The sequence below is a fragment of the Bactrocera dorsalis genome, chromosome 4 (genome assembly GCF_023373825.1).
Source record: "Bactrocera dorsalis isolate Fly_Bdor chromosome 4, ASM2337382v1, whole genome shotgun sequence".
NCBI lineage: Eukaryota > Metazoa > Arthropoda > Insecta > Diptera > Tephritidae > Bactrocera > Bactrocera dorsalis.
In genome coordinates, this window is record NC_064306.1 from 51,000,515 (window position 1) to 51,012,578 (window position 12,064).

At 27.9% G+C, this 12,064-nt stretch overlaps 1 protein-coding gene across 3 annotated transcripts in view; it reads right to left on the reverse strand.

The window, feature by feature from the left end:
* Window positions 1-12,064, reverse strand: part of LOC105227501 (uncharacterized) — a 157,179-nt gene that overhangs the window by 26,209 nt on the left and 118,906 nt on the right. The window contains exon 1 of one of the 3 annotated variants that reach the window (XM_049455334.1): window positions 9,865-11,226. The exons of the other annotated variants lie outside the window; for them this stretch is intronic. The gene's annotated coding sequence lies outside the window, so the exon portion shown is untranslated. Of the gene's footprint in view, window positions 1-9,864; window positions 11,227-12,064 lie in introns of those variants that run through there. 3 annotated transcript variants of the gene reach the window in all.

A 12,064-nucleotide genomic window follows, 5' to 3' on the forward strand; every position in this document is an offset into this window, starting at 1 on the left:
TGAATATTTTTTATATATTTTTGATATAAACTTCATTGACCTTTTAGACCCGTTTTGCTGATTGGAAGTCAAAGAAATTTATTATTTTTACTTTTTGAATTTTTTTATATTATAAACAAAAAATTTTTTTTTCCAATTTTATTTATCCAAAATATTTAATACTTTTTTCGTTTTAAGTTTCCTTTTAATTAAAATTTTTTTAATTTTTAGGAGTTATATTTTTGAGTTTGTATAAAAATTTCTCTTATAAAGCTTTTTTAACAAACCATTCAAATTTTAAAATAAAATTATATTCTTACTTTATATCCTAATTTTATAAAAAAAAATTAAAAATCTAATTTTATAATTAAAATTTTTTTCCAATTTTTTAATTAATTTTTTTTTAATTTTTTATTTTTTTTTAATTTTATATTTTTTTTCATTTTATTTATTAATAAAAATTTTTTATTAATTTTAATTATTTTTTTTTTAATTTTATTTATTGTTAAAAATTATTAGAAATCTAATTTTATAATTAAACATTTTTTTAATTTTTTAATTAATTTTTTTTTGTTTAATTCTATATTTTTTTCTAATTTAATGAATTTTTTTCCAATATTTTTTTATTATTTTTTCTCATTTTTGTTATTTTTGTTACAAAAGAAAAAAATCCTATTGCTCCCAAAATTTTTTTTTTTACAATTTAATTAATTTTTTTCAATTTACGAATTTATTTCTGAAATTTTAAAACATTTTCAATATTGAAAACCACAAAATTAAATATTCTTTCTATAAACACACATATTTTATACCAAAAACATATACGTATACTATAATAAAAGCCACATTTTGTTGTAAAAATAATCTTTAGATCCTTTTAAATATTTTTCGAAATTGTAAACCCAACAGAAGACTGAACACATACACTCAAGCAAGTACATTTCAATAACAAATTTCCCTGTAAAAAAAATACAAAAAAAAAATTAACACGCTCCGAATGTTACCAACTTGCTAAGCAAACCCCGGTGAGCGACCACCAACAGCTGCCACGTGTTTTTTTCTAAGCCCACAACAAATACGTTTTTTTTTCTTGTAAGAAAGTAGTGTTGTTATTTTTTAGTATTTTCTCTTAATAGCATACACATACTAGTAAGCGTACATTGTTCTTGCTGTTCTTGTGCTTTGTGCTACGCTTTTTATGAACGCGACAACACGTGATTTTTTCTTTACCTTATTTAGGTGTCTGCCACACAGCAACAAAGGATGAAATGGTAATAAAAAAGCGTACAGCGTGTGCACCAAGTGGAAGTGAGGAAGTACTTGTAGCGGTTCGAACAGTTTCCGGCGCCACAACAAATAACTTTTAAGGCATTAAAGGCTTAACTTGTGGAAAATTGTTAGCCGGCAAAGGAATTAAGCGATTATAAGCGGGAAACTGAGAATTGAGAATGCACAGAAAATGAAGAATTGAATATTTATTGAAAGAAAACACTTATTTGAGCTTACAAATATTTTAGAATAATTCAAAATTCTAAATAAATTGTTTTTCTCAAGAAATCACAATCTTGGGAGTACCAAGTAATTGACGTCAGCCTGTCGCTAATGTCACTTTGACATATTTATTAGCTGCAGACAGTTATTAATTAATTATTAATTTTTATGAAGTCGAAAAAAATGGTTTCTGAGAAACAACTTTGTTCGCCGCATTGCGTTGTTCCCCTTCTCTTCATATTTCCACTGGAAATAAATATTGTTGGCGATATTCGAAGGTCAGCTAATACGCTCATTGACCAACCAGTTTTAAAGTGACTACACACTCATACATACATATGTACACATTTGTGTATATGAGTGTGTTTGGAACTTGTATGCATTAAGTTAATAATTTTACTAATCTTTTTGTTGTGGGTTGCGCGTGTTGGCAATTTTTTTATGAAATTAGTTTTTTCTTGCCTCTTGTGTCTTTAATGCATAATTTTAAGAAATTATTGCTGAGGAATGAGAAAAATAAAAATGCGATTAAATTGCATGTTTACTGTGTATAGATTTTAAAGGTAGTTTCTGGGTATAAAACGGTTAAAAAGCTAAAAACAGGGTTGCCAATTTTACTAAAACAAATGACCAAATTTAATCAAATTTGAAATTAAATTTGTGCTTGGCGAACATCTTAATTTTGGAAAGGGTTGCCGATTGTGTTTTATATATTTTTAATATTATTTTATTGTTATTAATTTAATCTTTTTTTTTGATAATCAACTTTTTTTTTTCAAAACAAAAATAGTTATTTTCTTTCATTCGCGAAAGAAATATATTTCAAAAATATTTTATTTGCGCAAAAATTTTGAAAAGGGTTGCCAATTGTTTTTGTTTATTTTTTTTTAAATATTATTTGATAATTATTTGTATGGTAAATAACTTTTTGCTTCCATTAGCGAAAGGTAATAAAATATTATTTTATCGATATTAATATGTTTTTGCATGTTTGTAAAGAAAATTAACCACTAAAAATCGGAAAATAATATAATAATTATAAAAATATCTAAAAATAGGGTTGCCGAATATTATTTTTTCCAAAATAAAAATAAATTTTTGCTTAATTCATTAGCGAAAGGTATTGAAAAATTATTTTAATTTGGTGATAATTGTGGAAAGGGCTACCAAATGTTTTCAATTTTATTTTTTATAATATTACTATCATTAATAATTTTTTCAGGAAATTTAATATTATAAAAGGTAGTAATATAAAGAAATAGATATATCTGTTAATCCTATATATTTTCCCTTATTTCTATCATTTTTTTTTTCTATATTTTTTTAGGCTTTTTCTAGTTTTTTTTTTTGCTTACAAAAGTTCTACGTTCATACACATGCGTTTATCAGCGCTTGAACGCAAAGACACCAGCGCATTTGCATGAATAGTACATTGACAGGCGCTTAAAATTATGCCTTTGTTTTTTAATTTTCGTATGCGTGTAGCATAAACAGCAACATGCGATGAATTTCTAACTCCATGGCTTTCGCTCAAGAGTTCTTTTACCTCTTCGAGGGACAATGGGCCCAACTCTAGATACTTTTGTGCACACTTAATAGCTAGAAAGCAATTTTAAGCCACTGCAAGATGTCTTTTTAAGCTTTTTAATGTTCTTGTAGGCTTTTTTAAATAGATATAGATAATTTATATATTTCTAAATTGAAAAAAAAAATATTCAAAAATTCTTTCGAAATTTCGAATAATTTGACTATTTCACTTTAAACATACATTCATACATATATGTGTATAACAATTTTCTATTCGTTTCTTGCAATTTCATTTAACTTCTAGACTGTCACTGAACCCCCTCAAGAACCAACACTTTATGGTGGTCACTCATTTGAAATTTTGTCACGTTTGCCACAATTGAGCACAAATTCGGCATAATGACCAAAATTTAGGTTTGTAACAGAATCTTTGTTGTTCTGCACGCAGCATTGTTTGAGAAACTACACCAATCTCAGCTAGCGGACACCTGCTGCTCTGCTGCTGCCACCAAACAATTGTCCAATGCACAAAATCATGGTAGTGATAAAAGGAGAAAACACAGATAAAATCTTACGTTTTGCCTTTATTCAACGCAACATTTATGCCAACACACGTTTTACCTGTTTCTCGGTGTGTGTGCGTGTGTTATTCTTCTTGTCTTCCACCAAGGGGTCGCACTTCATCTAGTATTTTTGTTGTTTTCTTTTTTCATTTATTCTATTTTGTTTTTCTGTCATATATTTTTTCATGTTGGGGTTTTCATCTATTCTTTTAGTCATGCATTGAAATTCTACTTGTGTATTGTCTGTTGGCAAGACGCATGTCGCCGTTGGCTAGCAACATCATAAATTTGAACTCATCGCAGTCATTTACCATCGAATTGTGGAAATCAAAAGAAATTATTTTGTATAGAATATCGTCTTCATTTATTCTTATTTTATAGCTTGAAATCTTAGGTAATCAATGGCTAACTAATAAAAATCGACTTCGTTTAATATCAGGTTGAATTTATAGCGATTTAACGTGTGTGATACGGTGGGTTACGTAATCTAACGTTATTCGATAAACGATTCTGATTGCTTTGAGGAATTGGTTTTTTTGATGATTCGGGTTTATTGTGGCATATTGTTATGATTAATTAATTTTAGAATACTGAGTGCTGTTGGGTTTCAGCCTTAAAATTATTTTTTATTTTTATTTGAAAAAAATTAAAATTAAAACAAAAATAAAAATTATTAAAAATAATAAATTAAAACCTTTTTTGTATTAAAATTTTTTAGAATTAAAAAAAAAAAATTATAAAATTTTATAAAATTTAAAAAAAAAAATTTTAATTTTCAAAAATTAAAAAAAAAAATATTGAAAAATATCTGGCAACCCTGTGTAAGTGTATTTTTTTTTAACTGAGATTTTTTCATAAAAAATGTGTATACACTTTGTTCTTTATAATTAATTTAATATATTAAGACTTTTGAAAATGTATGTCTTTGAAGTCCTTTAGAAAATTTGGCAACCCTATTTATAATATTTTTTAATTATTTGGTGGTGTTGCTTTTTTCCATTTCGTTTATATCTGATTTATTAGCTTTCATAAAGTTAATTATGATTTAATTTTTTTTACTAAAATAATAATTAATACTATAATAATAATTGATAATATTTTTTTATAAAAATAATAATTAATAATTTTTGGACAGTATTTGCATCGTAAGTCCTTCAAAATCGGATTTTATATTCAAACTTGATATTAAATTTTAGCGATAATCTGAACCAACATATTTTTTATTTTTTATGAAAGTACATGGCAACCCTATTTAACTTATCTTATATTTTCGATATGTGAATAAATTTGAAAAATAAAATTGTAATAGAAATTACCTACTTTTAAAACGCTAATGTGCAATTTTAGTTCAAACTAAAAAAATATACAGTTATGTGCAGAAAAATAGCAGTGCTTGAAAACGTTGTTCGCATTAAATGTTAAGTTTTTTTGACACAATAATGAACGTTTTTTTTTTTTTAATTTATTAAAAACTTATAATAAAGTTAAAAAAATATAGTTATGCGCATAAAAATAGCAGTGTTCATTTAAGAAAAAGAAATTATTTTAAATAAAATTTATTTATTTTTTTAATAATTTTTTTTTTTTAATATTATGTTTAAAAAAGCATAAAATCAAATTTATTGCAAGAAATAATTTTCTAAAATCAAAATTAAATATTATAACAAAAACAAAAAAATCAGTAATGTATGTATATGTTATACCAGTATTTGAAGGCTTCAAGAATTCTAAACTCATCAACACACCACCACAATGGATAAATAAATAATAAATAAATATTTTTTTCCAAAACCAAATATTTGCCTCAGTCAAACACACTCATAAATCCGACGCTATCAATCGCTGACAGCAGTCACCGCACCGCAGCCAATCAATCGTTATCGCAAACAAATCTGACGGCCGTAAAAGGGTAAAACGAGTGGCAAATGAAGACTCCACTGCTAATAGCAAATAGCAATTTATAAATAAGTGAACATACCTGTGAGGCATAATTTTATGCTCATATGCTAGGCATGAATACACACAGGCGTACTAAATCAATAAATATTCGCATTTGCATATTAGAGACGCCCAAAAAGCGATAAAATAAGTAAAACAAAAAATAAGCCAAGGGTTCGGTACTTAAGGTGGACACGGACACTTGCTGAAGGAAAAATGTTTTGCTGCCGCTCGACAGTAGCAGCATAATAATTCACGTGGTATATGGAAAACAAAACACATGCACACATAAGCAAAGTGTTTATGCGGTTGTATGTGTGTATGTACCTTGACAGCATAACAAATTTTTGATTTTTTCCAACGGCAACGGCAGCAGCGCTTGAAGAAATTTACAAGACAGCAGTGTCAATAAGACTAACAGCCAACAACAACAATCAACAATAAACACTGAAACGTTCTTTTTGTTGTTGTTGTTGTGCTGTATAATCGATAGCATAGCTGCGCGCAATGCATATAAATGTTTACGCAGCTATTATTTAGCTTTAAAATAAAGAAAACAAAATAATCAAAAAAAATCAAAAAACGCCAAGAAGTTTGTGTCTTAAGTCTTTCGTTGGATTGCGCGCGCGCCCAGCGAATACTAATTTCAGTGTATGAAATGCAAAGCAGCGCGAGATGTGTCTTTATTTGATTGAATAGTTAGTTGGTTTAGCATTTTGTTCTACGCATGTGTTGGTGTTGTTGTTGTTGGTTTACCGGAGCTAATGGCGTTTTTATGCAAATGCCGGTAATTGACAGTTGGCTGCGCAAAGCAAATAATGCTTGCCGAAAGTCCGCATTCGCCTTTTTTCTTTTCTTTAATTGTAATAGTTTGTTGTTGGTTTTGTTTTTGTGTTTTTGTTTGCTTTTGAACTGCAAATAGCTACAGTACACTTTAAGGTTATGATTTTGCAAATGGCTTGTACTCGTAGGTGTGTTCGCGACTTAAGGCGTTCATATGCATACCAAGCGGGTTGGTGTGGTACTTGCGGGGGGTGACATAAGGCAAAGCTGATTCGCTGTAAAATTGATTGTGCCGTGATTTTGAAATGAAGTACATTTATTTCTGTATTTTAGTGTGTGAGTGGTTAAGGCAAAATTTCTTATGAAAAATGCGGTATCGAAAGCAAATAAATTGAAATGCGCTGCCGAGCTTAACGGAACTGTGTGTCACATTGGTTTATAATGGTTCTTGGAAAGTATAGGCTAAAGAGTATAAATACTTTTCCTTAAAAATTTGTTTCATTCAGTTTATTTCATAAATATTTCTTTTTTTACTTTAATGTGAATAATTTTTATCTTTTTTAATATTATGTTGTTGACAAAAAATTTTTTCATTTTCAAATTTGTATTACTTAATATTTTTGTTTATAAAATTGTATTTCTACTGTATTAATTTTAATTCGTTATTTTAATATTTATGGGTAAAAATATTTTTTCCAAAAAAAATACTATAAATTTTTCTGGAAATTTTTTGTATAGAAAATTTTAATTTTAAAATATGTTTTTTCTTTGTAAAAAAAATATTATTTTTTCAAAGTTTTTATTGACTAATACTTTATTAATAAAATTTAGTATTAAATTTTTTGTATTTTCAAATTTTTTACTAACAAAATTTTTTTATCAAATTTTGTATTTATTTAGTTTATTTTAATTTTTTTGAAGGAAAATAAATATTTTTATATTTATTTTTTCAAACTTTGTATTTAAATTTTTTTATAAATCTTATATTTTTTTAGTTTATTTTATTTTTTTTTCATGGTAAATAAATATTTTTTATTTATTTTTTCAATTTTTTTACTGCGAAATATTCTTTTTATAAAATATTACACAACATAAATATTAGTTTAGTTTTTATTAGTTTTATTTCCTTTTTCGAGATAAATAAATGTTTTTTTATTTATTTTTTCAAATTTTTAAAGAAAAATAATTTTTTTAACCAACTTCTCTGAAAACATTTTTTTTTTAATATGTTCTTAGCAAACTAAAGCTTTTATTTTTAAATTTTTATTAATTTTAGCTTTAATATCTTATGTATAAAATTTCATCTTAATACAAGAATATTTAATTTTTTTTAACTCTTTTCCGCCTTATAAAATTTACTTTCTATTTTCATTTTATTTTCAAAAAAAAGTAATAAAAATAAAAATATTTTTTTATTATTTTTAAATATTTTTAATATTTTTTTATTATTTTTTTTATTTAATTAAATTTATAAGTACTAATTAAATTACTTCTTTTTCAATTTTTAAAATGTTTATCTAAAGTTTCAGTTTATAGGCTAAACTATTAGCAAAAAACTATAACTTTTCTTCATATATATTCGATTTATATCATAAAATTTATTCAAATAAATAATTCTAAAATAAAAAAATTTAAAAACATTTTAAAAATATGTTAAATGTGATTAATATTTTTCATTTTCAAAATTTGAATTTTATTTATTAAATTTAGTCTTTATTTATTTTTATTTTATTTATTTTTTCTCGCAAAGAAAAGTAAGTCCAAAAACGCGGTTAATAACTCTTCCGCGTTAAGCTTTCACGCAGTAAATTCCAACTTTAATTGTCAGTCATAAAGTTAGCAACAATTATAACTTGTCAAATATAATTAAATATTTCTTTTACTATACATACATAAACTAAAACACTTTAGTGGCATAAAAATATTATTATACGCCATTAAAAGTTTATGCGAGCAAACTAATTTGCGCACCTGCTACAAACACACACACATAAAAATGTATGATATATGCGCTACATAATTAAGTGTAAGAAAATCGAATTATCAGAGTTGTACAATTTAATTATATAAAGCTTCAAACAATTTATTTAAAACGCTAGACTACTTAGACGACATTATCTCGCTAATTTTGAGACAAAATTCACGGTGATCAACTAGTGGCGAAACAAGTTTTCGAAACCGTTTTATATTCATGGCTTAAATAAGTTGTTGCTGTAGTTTTTAAGTCTAAATTTTGATATTTAAATATTGTTTGAGGCTTTGTTTGTGAAACAAATAAACTGAGCAGACAAATCAGTGAACAAAGCAAAAGACTTAAGGGACGAACCTGAAATGTTTTGTTTTGATAGCTGTGGCAGCAAAGTTAGACAGATAAGCATAGCTAATTTGAAATTTAAGTCATGATAATTGCTAACAGTAGATGATAATTGAAGTAAATACAAAAAAAAAAAATTATATGAAAACAAAAAAACAAAAAAACACTACAAAAAGTAAAGATATATTAAACTACATGCACATATAAATCTTCAGTACTACATAATGTAATGTTTCTGGGTTTATTTTTTTTTAGCAAACTTAAAATAATCCAAAAACAAGAAAACATTAATCTTAGCTGCATTGAAGCATAACACCCTTCTTGTAAGAAAATAGAGTATAAAAGAGTATTTATCTTGATTTCCAACGGTCTGCTTATATGGCAGGTACATATATGCAATAGTAGTTCAATCCGAAAAATTGTTTCACAGATTGTAGCGGTACTTTTGACAATAAGCCATGGCAAATTTCTTTAATATATCTTTACAAATAAAAAACCTTTCCATTGAAGAACTTGATTATGAGCGACTAGTTTATATGGCAGGTATATGATATAGTAGCCCGATCTGAACAATTTCCTCGGATATTATAGCAGTACTTTTGACAATAAGCCATGCCAAATTTCTTTAAGAAATCTTGTCAAATAAAAAAGTTTTCCATATAATGATCAGTCAGGAAATATAGCAGCTATATTCTGTAGTAGACCGATATTGCTGATACCGACAAATGAGCAGCTTTTTGGGAAAAAATAACGTTAATAACAAAATTTCAGCTCGATACCTCAAAAACTAAAGGACTGACATGGATCAATCGACTCGCCATCCTGATCATTTATATAGAAACATCGACGTTTCCTTCTTGGCATGCTGTATATACGTTGTTCAAATTATAAAATTGTAAATTTATGGAAAATTAGACAGATTATTGATCCATGCTATTGTAGAACATGATATTTCTGGTACTATAAATAGTACCTAATACCATAGTCTAGCCAAATAATAAGAGTAGAGGGTAATCACATAATGTAACACGATTTTAAAGCTTCCTAAGCTCCCAAAATCTTGTAATCTGCACTAATTATTTCCTAATCATATCAATCTATATATATAAAAACATTTCACTTGCTTTAGTTGCAACGAATTTCTATTTTTGCATATTAAAGTCAATATTTTTCAATTTATTTGCACTCCAACTTTTCTATTTACTAACGCGTTCCAGCAACAACACTTTCCATAGTAGCTCCAAATCCATTTTGTTTTATTCTACTTACGACTTTAACGCTTAAAACAGCGTACAAAATAAATTTTCTATATGCAGCAATAAAAATATATATTTTTTACACAAAAGCAATGCCAATTTGACACACTGCAAGGCACAACAATTGCTTTTTTCTATGTAAGGTTTTGTATTATTTGCACCAACAAGTTATAAACATTTCTAGAAATATTTTTTTATTTATTTTTTCAATCACTTGCTTTTTGTTGTTTTCTTCTTAGTACAAATCATTTGCAATAATCAATTCTTATTTATTCTTTCAATTTCGGTTTCCTCATAATTCACATCTCACTTAAAAAAAAACTCGCGCCATTCGTACACAGCTTCCCAACAGTACAATCGTCTGTACACATTGCGCGCTAAGCGGATTCGAGAGATGAAAAAAGTACAAATACAACAAATGTGTAAACGTTAAATACGCGCAAAGCGACTAAAACGCGTCCAAACGCTCGAAACTATGGCCTAAAACTGAAACTCGTATGCGCAAACGGGCTTGGAAAACGAGCAACCAACAAGAGACAGCGTTAAAGAGAGCCCACAGGTAGATAAAAATACTGGAGAGCGCCCACAACACACTTCTATGTGGTTGAAAGACAACTTGCGCACATGCGATACAGCTAAGTAAACTGACGAAGTGACTGACAGGCGAGTAAACAAACGAGAAAAACCCGGCCTGGCGGCGGCACATACGACAATCGGACCGACGCACCAACCGTGAGTGAAACAAACAAGTCCAATAAAACAGGTAACAGACAACAAGATGAGCGTAAACTGAGCGGTGTCAAGAAGGGAGGAAGACAACAAAAATAAAACGAAGAAATTAGTGGTGGAGACACATAATGTTGGCAACTGGTTGTCAGACTGCCGATGGTCTGGGTTGACGCTGACGGTAAGTGAGCTGGTGTTGGCACCGCTACCAACGAGAGCTCATGTGGGTAAACAAAGCACTGACAACAATAAAAAGCGCTGTTCTACTTGGCGACTCACCTGTACTAACACAAGTGTATGGGCGTGTGTGAGAGTAGAGGGCACTGAGCGAAAAGTCGTTATATTAGGAGCATAAAGACGTTGAGTACAAGTCACTGACGGAGCGGTAAACTGATTGGAAGTATAGAGTTTGGCGTATTGCTGCTAAAGTACAGGTAAACCAAAGAGTTTGAGAGTTGGAGCGTGCAGAGCAATGAGTATGGAGCACTTGTGTGCAGCTAAGCAAGCGTTAAAGTGGTTCTCATGCCTTTGCTACACCCTGTATTTACTGTATTCACATTTGCAATTCGATCACTGGTGGCATATTTATTAACGCCAACTGATTGGCGGGAAGCAGTAACGCAATTATGAAGTTGAGATTTTTATTTGTTGGCGCGGATTTGCTCTTAAAATTTTAGCAAGTGTGAAGAAGTTTAAAATTTAAGATTTTCAATGTACTACAATTAATTTTTAAAGACGGTGTTTTTAGTTGAATAAATTTCTAAATATTAAATAAATTATAAAAATTTTATTTTCAATAAATTTCTACTAAATTATCTCCATATACATTTTTTTGATGAAATAACATGCAATATGCCTCAATTTCATAAAAAAAATTATGTTAATTTGTTTCAAACAACATTTTTTTCAATAAAATTCAGTTTTGCTCGTCATTGTCAAAAAATATATTAATGTATTTTAAAATATATTAATATATTCTAAAACTTTTTATCTCACAACCTCATTGCCCAACAATTACGCTGCCATTATTATTCCTCCTTTCCACTTTACATTTATTATATTATACTCACACATATGTATATTTTTTGTAATTTCAATTCCTTTTTACCTTCCATACCTCAGCATCTTGGTGTCTCATTGCCAGTGACACTCAATGATCACGTCTCTAATTTGAGGGTTAATTCTCATATCTCACAAATGCATCTAAGTGCTTGAAATTTTGTTGTATTATTTCTTCTTTGTTGTAAATTGATTGCGCTCAGTTTTAACAAATGATGATAATCAGAATTAAATCAGAGTGTTTGAAGAACAGGTTTATTGAAAGATGAAGCGTAATGCAATCAAAAGGGGAGTATATATGAGGTTAAAGGACCAAGCTAAAGCAGATTATTGGATGAAAGTATTCAAGAAAATGTAAAGCAAATAAAATAAGGTACAAAAATATGCCAAAATAAAAATTTGAGTTTTGATGGCAACAGAAGTCCCTG